Source organism: Tasmannia lanceolata, unplaced genomic scaffold (assembly GCF_043159265.1).
Source record: "Tasmannia lanceolata isolate RefF3 unplaced genomic scaffold, GAP_Taslan_0.1 ptg000008l, whole genome shotgun sequence".
NCBI classification, from domain to species: domain Eukaryota; kingdom Viridiplantae; phylum Streptophyta; class Magnoliopsida; order Canellales; family Winteraceae; genus Tasmannia; species Tasmannia lanceolata.
In genome coordinates this window covers 10,158,582-10,168,092 of record NW_027518685.1, presented here as the reverse complement: position 1 = coordinate 10,168,092, position 9,511 = coordinate 10,158,582, and positions in this window count along the sequence as shown.

The window sequence follows — 9,511 nt, the reverse complement described above, 5'->3', positions numbered from 1 at the left end:
ATGGGAGATCTGAAAGATCGGAGCTCGCCGGAAATCTCGTCGGAGAAGGTAAGTGCGGGGATCTCTCTCTCTCCCTCTACGCGAATTTTTTTTTTTTTTTTTTTTTCGAAAATTAGCCTGGTTTTTTATATATATAGAAAAAAAAAAGGAAACAATATTGGCACACCCACTTGATGAAGCGCGCGGACCTTTGATAGGCGCGCGAAATTGCGCGTCTTTTTCGGCCCAAAGCTGTATTTTCCAAAATAAATTCGCCCCCCTCTCGGATAAATTCGCCCCCTTTTCTGATTTACACAACAGTCTTCTCGCGGCTCGTTCGCTAAGCAAACGCACTCCGATTTTGACGAGATTTTGCAGGGACCTTGCCGGGACCCTAACCTAGCTAAGGGTGGAATTTGGGACCTTAGCTCAAAGATTTGATGGGGGTTTTGCACAAAATTGGATGGCTCAGGGTATGGTCAAAATGGGGTGTCTACATACCCTTACCCTTATGGGTATTGGGTTGCACATTTGTTGCACCCTAGGGCTAGGTAGCTGTCCGGCCCGGCTGGGTGTTTTACCTTTGCCAAATATGCACAAGGTCTCTTTTTCCTTATTACTTGTTGAACTTTATCTTAGTTTGATAGTCCACTAGCATAGGAATCCGTCTTTAGTCTAGAGAGTCAGTCCTCTTGTTCAGGAATCAAATTCTATCATCATAGGGGTTAGGATTTTATCCAACCTCTCATCGTATCATGTGTTTTTTCTATCCGCTCCTGCAAGGTATAGGATGTTGTCCAACCCTTGCAGAGCTGTGTTTCTGTTCTTTTCCCCCGCAAAGCATAGGATGCTGTCCAACCTTTGCGGGATATCAGGAGTCTGTCCTCCCCTTATGATGATAGGATTTGTCCCCCTTGAGTCAAAAACACTTAAAAACAACAAAAACATCTGAAAAACCAAAAATCTCAAAAATCTTGAGTCATTAGAAGTAGTTAGGAAATCTGTTCCGAACTACGTTGGCTTGATCCTTTCAACAGGGTACGTAGTGCAGCTTGGGATCCACATCCCAAGTCCAGCCAAACCTTTAAAAATAAGCATTTTAAATCTTTCAAAATTACAAAAATCTTTCAAAATATTGTTTTTTCGAAAGGATCTTCCTCTAGAGTTAGGAGGTTGTCCTAGTTAGAGAGTTTTTGAGTCGGGAGTTGCTCCCTCGTTCGTTGTTTGTTTGTTGTGTGTTTTATTTGTTTGTGTTAGAGTTAGGAGTGAGTCCTAGCTAAGAGTTTTACGCCTCCGTCCGGTCAGTTGGCGATCCACATCGCCAATTGATGACTAGGTCTAAGATGCGATAGATCCTATTGTTTTTCTTAGGATATACAGCCTAGCTACACATAGATTATAGGAACCACCTGCATTAGCTTAGGGCTAACCTGCATTTAGTTAGGGCATATAGGGTGTCCTAAAATCTACAATCCATTGGAATTTAAATAATCACACAAGAAGCTTTAAGAACTAGTCCGGTCTTTTAGATCGAGTCGAGGATAGAGGTCTAGATGTCTTAGGCATCATAGCTTAGAATAGGTGCGAAGAACTACGTTGCCTTGATTCTCGTGGAGGCAGGGATACGTAGGCTTCTTTGGATGAACATCAGATCATCTAAAGACTCGGGCCTAGGTATAGATTAGAGTCTTAGGGTTGTATGGTATCGAGTCTTTTTCTATGTTTTGCAGTATTTTCTTACTTTATTGCGCAGACCTTATACTTTTTTGGTGTGTCATGCATGTGTTTGTTCATCAGAACTTAGACACCCATTAGGCATGTCACTTATAACCTAGCTATGCTTAGGTGACACATGTTTCTTTTATTTTATCTTGTGTGCCTTTGATTTCATCTCCGAGACATGCATGATTAGATAGACGTTTTCTCGGAGATATTCATTCCTATTCCATATGATTTTCGCCCAAAACTCTTCAAAATTATTAAGTAAATGGCATAAGAGACCAGGTGTTTGCACTTGGGCGGATGAGGTGCTCTTTAGACCTTCCAAATTCGTAACCAGGCACGAACCTTATTTTATATCTCTGGTTATCCGTTGCAACAGAGCATAGTATGGGATCCAGGGCCCATTTGCCTTTTTCCTTGGATGGCGACTCTTCTTTGTTTAAGGTACGCCTCGAATCTGGGCTAGTCCCCGAATCGAGAGGTATCTCACCTTTGTATCGCCACTCATGCTGTGAGGGGCATTATTCTTTCGAGAGTTCCTTGGTAGAGCTCTCCATTCACGTGGATGATCCATAGAGACTGTTAGCGCGTGGGGGGCTCATCTCCCACCGCCGCCCCTCTCTCGGATCGGGGTCCACAGAAACATGTCATCTAAATTAATTTATCATAACAGTTTTACTCATGTCAATTCTGACTTTTATTTTATCAATATATCCAGTACAAATAATTCAATACAATGACTATGCCAATATGAGATTTGTTTTTATATCCACGTATCATCAATTTTATGTCAATTTGAATCAGGCATTGATCAGCATAACATTTTAACTATTGCTTATCCAAACGTGCGTTATCATTCCAAGGAGTAATTCAATAAAATACACAGGGAACTACTTAACAGAACATGAATAAAACAGCAATCCACAAATCAATTTAACTTCTTGTATTTGATACAATTCGATATTATTTCAATATCATTATATGCTCCATAGTCCAAACATGACAGTCATAACAAGATATTTTCTTTGTAGCAATTATTTTTTACTCGGTAATGCCAATCATATAAGTAGTCATATATACTTCAGCTATTATGAGTATTTTGGGCACCCTTCAGCTACTGTTTTTCCTTGACCATTACATTAGCATTTAATCAAAGGATGACTGAACTTACTATTGAATTCAGATATGTATAAAGGCATACAGATTTAATAGGTCATAGACATTATCTCCCTCTCAACAATATCTCCAACTCTACTCAACTTTGATTACTAGAACAAAAATGATAAGACATGAAAAATACCTTGGACTTCTAGAAAAATAAAAATAAAGACCTATCTATACTGTAGCTATGGTACATACACCCAAGAAAATATTTTAAAAGAAAAGAAAATGTCTTTGGTCCTACAAATAAGGTGTAAATATCAATTCTTGTGAGCATATAACTAGAGGAGAAAAGACAAACAAGTGGTGTAATTATTAAGGTATAAGGGTTGCCGATAGCAAAAGTATGGGGGCTGCCATTATAAAAAAGGTGCAGAGGCTGCCATTATAAAAAAGGGTTAGGGGATGTAGACACCCCATTTTGAACGTATCCTAATATCTCCAATTTTATGCAAAAACCCCACCAAATCAATCAGCTAGGGTCTCAAATTTCACCCCAAGCGAGCTTAGAATCCCACCAAGGTCCCTGCAAAATTTCGTCGAAATCCGAGCGCGTTTGCCTAGCGAACGAGTCAAGCAAAATCATAGAGCAAATTCGGAAAAGGGGGGTGAGTTTATCCTGAGAGGGGGCGAATTTATACTAGAACGGTGTGATCCAAATCTGATAAGACACGAATCCGTGGTGCGCCCATCAAATTTGGAGTGCCATTATCAATTCCCAAAATATTCTATAAATACGAAAATCAAAGCTCATTAAAAAAAAATTTACAGAGAGAGAGAGAGCTAGAGAGAGATAAAGGGGATCTCATCTTCTCCGTCAATCTCCGGTCACGATTCCGGCCCAAAGCTCCGGCTAAAATCATTTCCTATTCCTCCTCCTCTTCTTCTTCTTCTTCAAGTTGAATTCCTCAGTTTTTTTCGATCATCCTTGCTCAAAATCAAATCTCATCTTCTCCGGTCAATTTTCTGAGCCGGAAGTCATTTCCTACTGGCGGCGAGTCATCTCTGTATTGTTGCTTTATTTCCTGCTCTATCGTTTAGTTTAGAACCTTTGATTTGAGGTCAAAATCCTAGATCTTTTATTTCACTAACCTTGAAACCCTAATTTTCCCCTCTCCGATCATCCCTCCGGCAGATCCGACCAGATTCTGGTCAATTTCTGGGTTCTGTATTTGTAATTCCCATAGATCTGTGTTTAGTTCGATTGGAGCTAGTTTTCAACGAAAATAATAATAATAATAATAAGTAGAGTGAAAAATAGAAGGAAAGATTGACAGATCTTGAATGAATGAGGAAGAGAAGATATTTATCTTCTCAGATCTGAAACTTACAGAGGATTTGAATCTCATGATTGTGGCGTTCTTGAACAATCGAGAAACTTCAACAAAGAAATTCTTCTCAGCTCTCAGAAATTCTATTATTTCAATAGATATTTGCAACGAATTGCAGTGTGGCAGAGGTAAGTCATCATCCCTATTTCATTTAATTTTTGAGGAATATTAAAAAGCATGTTCTTAGATCTGAGCTTTAGTTTTTTTTTATTTGTGAAATTAAGTTAATAATATTGCATTTGGATGAGTAATTCTTCATTTTTTTTATGTATCTGTATTTTATTAGAATTTATTTTGAGTAAGAGCTTCAAGAAAATTTCAAAGAAAGGGAAGGGAAATCGAAAATCATTTACATTTCTTTTCATTTTTCATGTCATGGATCTAAATTTAATTCTCAAGTCAAAAAAATAATTTTCAAAATCTTGTTCCTTGTGTCATCTAGTGGATGTTTTCCTATGCATTTTAGAAGTTGTTATTGTCATCACCTTAGCTGTGCAAATAAATCTACACTTTAAGTTAATGCATGTTACTGAAGCACCCTAATCTCGAAGATGGATCTATTGAAAGGATGTTTTAATGGTGGTTGATAAGAGAAACGAAATGGATTTATAAAATTCCAAGTGTTGGATTTCATTTTGAATTTTACATATTGATTATCCAAGAATCTTCCAAGCCAACTTGTTTCTAAATAGGGGTTATCTAATTTCATTTTGTGAGTATGTTCACTAGAACTGAAGCTAGTTTTTGTCGTTTGGATGCACTTATAACCTGATGATATTATAATCTCTGATTTTTCTATTTCCATTAAATATTCTACACCTAATTAACCCCTTCTATATGCTTGTAAGTATATCTTCATCTCCTGTTGTTGGGATGAATGAATTCAATTGTCTTGATTTGCATAGCAGTTGTGTGAATTAGAAATTTCTATCTAGTACTTGCTGGATGTTCATGTTGTGTGCCATTTGTTGAGATTTCATTAGAGGTTTTGAGTGTTATTTTCACAGTGGAATGAATCATAGATGAGGAGTCATAAATTGCCTCAAGTTGTTTTGATTTTGGCACCCATTTGGGTGAGCTTCCCCCATCCCAAGACTGATTTATAAGGCTCAGTGCATAGTAATTTTGAATGAGCAACGAATGGATAACTTTCCTTAATAGTCAAATTGTTATCTCAATGTGAACCCATGCTGTTTGGATCGTCCAAAAATGCAAGCCTGCTATCTTTTGATGGTTACCAAAAACAGGGCACTAGTCAAATGGATCAATACATGATGTTGAATTTTCTTCCTGTAAATCATTTGGACATCAACATTTTCTTGTATGTGCTGATAATGGGGATAATATCTTGTGTTAATGTCTTGTAATAATACTAGAACTTTTCATCGAAAATATGCTAGGATTTACTCCTTCTGTATTATTATTTACACAATGCAGAATTATCTTCTCAATTGATGTGTGATATGAAAATGGGGTTTTTGAAATTGAAATTCATTGCCAGGATATATGGTTTTTGTAGAAGCTAATGAGATGTAATTTCAAATGGGCATGAACTGTTCTTGGTTGTACAAATTAGTTATGAGAAATACCTATTGAATGTTTTTCTTTAAAGGTCGTCAATCTAAAGTTATCATTAGCTTATGGGAGAGCATAAACCCAAAGAACCATTAATATGATGATAGATGGGTATAGATTCTAAGTTCGATTCTAAATTAGAATAAATTTTGTGAGAGAGATATTTCTTTTCCTTGATCAGGCAACATCAATTACCATAATTTTTCTATTAGAATTTATCCTTTCTTTCGCCTCATCTCTTGTCATTCTGAGACTAACTAAGTCTCATTGGTATTCTTTACCCAGTCATCGCAAGGGCGATGAAGGCACTAGCCCAAGCCCATCATTGGAGGGACTTATCCGGTCGTGGTAGTACCATCTTTCCTTTTATTCCCTCTTTCTTTAGATAGAAGTTTCTTAGCTTTTAGACATCCTTTGAACCTTTGCCCTTTCTCATCATTGAAAGGGCGATGAAGGCGCTAACCCAAGCCCATATTTAGAGGGACATGCTTTGTCATGGTAGTCCCCCCTGTTTTCTTTCTCCTTCTTTAGATAGAAGTTTCTTAGCTTTTTTAGACACCCTTCGAACCCTTGCCCTTTCTCATTATGAAAGGGCAATGAAGGCGTTAGCCCAAGCCCATCTTTAGGGAAACTTACTTAATTTCGGTAGTACCCCCTTCTTTCTTCTTCTCTCTATAGAGACTTTTCTAATCTTTTAGACAGCCCTTAGTCATCATATCCCTTCTTATTGCAGGGGCGATGGAGGCGCTGGCCCAAGCCCATCCCTAGGGGACTTGCTCCCAACAAGTAGCATCCCCCTCTTTCATTTAAAAGACTTGCCCAGTCTTTTAGATGTATACCCTTGAACATTAGAAACCCATTCATTGCAAGGGCGATGAAAGAGTCATCTTGAGCCCATCTTTAGGGAGACAAGTTATGTCTCAGCATAGAGGTCAAACCTTCTGGAGACAGGCTTTGTCTCTTTGTTCATAGTATTCTCTCTTCTAGGAGACTTTTCCAGTCTCACTAGCACCCTTCTTTATCTCCATTTCTTTTAGGAGACTAACCTAGTCTCATTACCACTTCCCTCTTACGGTTGTGCACTAAGAATCAGTCCTTTCGTATAGGAGTCTATCCTTAGCCAGAAATTCTTTTCCATTAGCATAGGAGTTTTTCTTTAGCTAGAGAGTCAGTCCTTCTTTCAGGAGTCAATCCTATCATCATAGGGGGTAGGATTCTTTCCAACCTCTCATCAAATTATTGTGATTTTTTATCCACTCTTGCAAGGTATAGGATGCCGTCCAACCCTTGCAGAGCTGTGATTCTGTTCTTTTCCCCCGCAAAGCATAAGATGTTGTCCAACCTTTGCGGGATGTTCAGGAGTCCGTCCTGCCTTTATGATGATAAGATTATGTCCTCTTGTGCCAAAAACAACAAAAACATTCAGAAATGTCAAAAACATCAAAAACATCTGAAAAACCAAAAATCTAAAAAATCTTCAGTCATTAGGAGAGTCTGTTTCCGAACTACGTTGGCTTGATCCTCTTCCACGAGGTACGTAGTGCAGCTTGGGATTCATATCCCAAGTCTAGCCAAACATTTGAAAATAAATATTTCAAACCTTCCAAAAATACAAAAATTCTTCAAAACCTTTTCAAAAAGATTTTCCCCTAGAGTTAGGAGTCTATCCTAGATATTTGGGGTGTTTTAGAGTTAGGAGGCTGTCCTGATTTGTATTGATACGGTGTGTCCTATCGTGTGAGTGTCCCTAGAGTTAGGAGGCCTCAAGTTGGCCGGTTAGACATTTAGTCAAACCGAAGGCTAGACTAGGAAGCATATAGTCAGCCCATGATTTTCCTTATGATGCACAGCCTAGTTACACATAGGATGTAGGGCCCACCTGCATTAGCTTAAGGCTAATCAACTTGCATTAGTTAGGGCATATAGAGAGTCCTAAAAATTACAATTCACTTGAAGTTAAGCAATCGTACAAAACGCTTTAAAAATCAGTCGAGTCTAGTGGATCCAGTCTAGGATAGCGGTTCTAGATGGTTAGGCAACGTAGTTAGAATAGGTCATCGAACTACGTTGACTTCGATTCTTTCCGAGGCCGGGATACGTAGAGCAGCTGGGATGGATGGCCATCTTGGTCCGAGTCAAGTCCTGCATTAGAGTTTTAGGATTCATCTTGTCCAGTCATGTATAGAGTTGATTTGTGTTGTGTGTTTTGCTGTGTTTTCTTACTTTCATGTACAGACCGTATACCTTTATCTGTAGCATGCATGTGTTTGCACACCAGAACTTAGACACCAATTAGGTATGACACTCATAACCTACCTATTCTTAGGTGACACTACTTTCATCTATTTTGTGTGTGCTTATTATTCCTCCGAGACATGCATGATTAGATAGACGTCTTCTCGGAGATATGTGTTCCCATTTCACATGACTTTCGCCCAAAACTCTTCAAAATCAATAAGTAAATGGCATAAGAGACCAGGTGTTTGCACTTGAGCGGATGAGGTGCTCTTCGGACCTTCCAAATTCGTAACCAGGCACGAACCTTCTTTTATATCTCTGGTTATCCGTTGCAACAGAGCATAGTATGGGATCCAGGGCCCACTTCCTTGGATGACGACTCTTCTTTGTTTAAGGTACGCCTCGAATCTGGGCTAGTCCCCGAATCGAGAGGTATCTCACCTTATATCGCCATTAGGCACTTCTTTCGAGAGTTCCTTGGTAGAACTCTCCATTCACGTGGATGATCCTGAGACTCGTGTGGGGCTCGTCCCCCCGCCTCTCTCGGATCGGGGTCCACAGGGGGCTGCTATAAAATATATATGTATATGGATTGTAAATACTAAAGGGAGCCATAGGGCCGTAAATTTCAAAATAGTGTGAAAGATGCCAAAAGCTAGTTTTCCAAAATCAACCAAGTTTATACAGTTAATAGAACCTAGAAAATCCTTTCTATAAGATGATCCTCACCATCCAATTTGTGATCAGTTCAACATGAGTGAGATTTATGGGTATGGGATTACAATGATGATTCGAATAGAGAGTACAAAAGAAATCAACACAGCAAAAATGTGTGGGCTGTAAACAATAGAAGAATGGGTTGAACTCTGTACTTGTTGATAGATACATAGCTGGACTGTATATATAGAAGTGCTGATTTTATGAATACCCAAACAAAATTATGCTCAAAATGACCTCAAAAGATACCAAGGTCCTCATGGTAACAGAAATGAACATTGACCAATGGATTATGACTACATCTGAATCACTAAAGGCTTGAATCCAAAGAAGTGGGATTACTTTCATAGCACAAAAAAATAAATAAATCATGAATATCCTAATCTATTAATAAAACAGAACTTTTACTACAGTGTGAAACTACTTGAGTTCATTTTCTAAGATAAGCAAAATTAGCTATAAATGTCTTGGGCCAACAAGTAAATATGATAATCTTATTTAAATTTAACTCCAACATAATAATATAAAAAAATGTTAAGAAGTTAAAGAATCTATTTTACCAAGGTAATAAAACTTCTAATGCCCTATAGATCAATTAAACTTCTCCCTACCATTTGATTCAATATCCCTACTTAAAGAAAAATGGCCATGTTGACTGCCCAAAACAATTATGAAAAATTATTAAAGTCACAAGCACCATATATAACCTACCCAAAGCAAACGAGAAAAATAGCAGATTATATTAATGGCAAAGGATTCATTTCAATTAATAGGTTATATGCAATTAA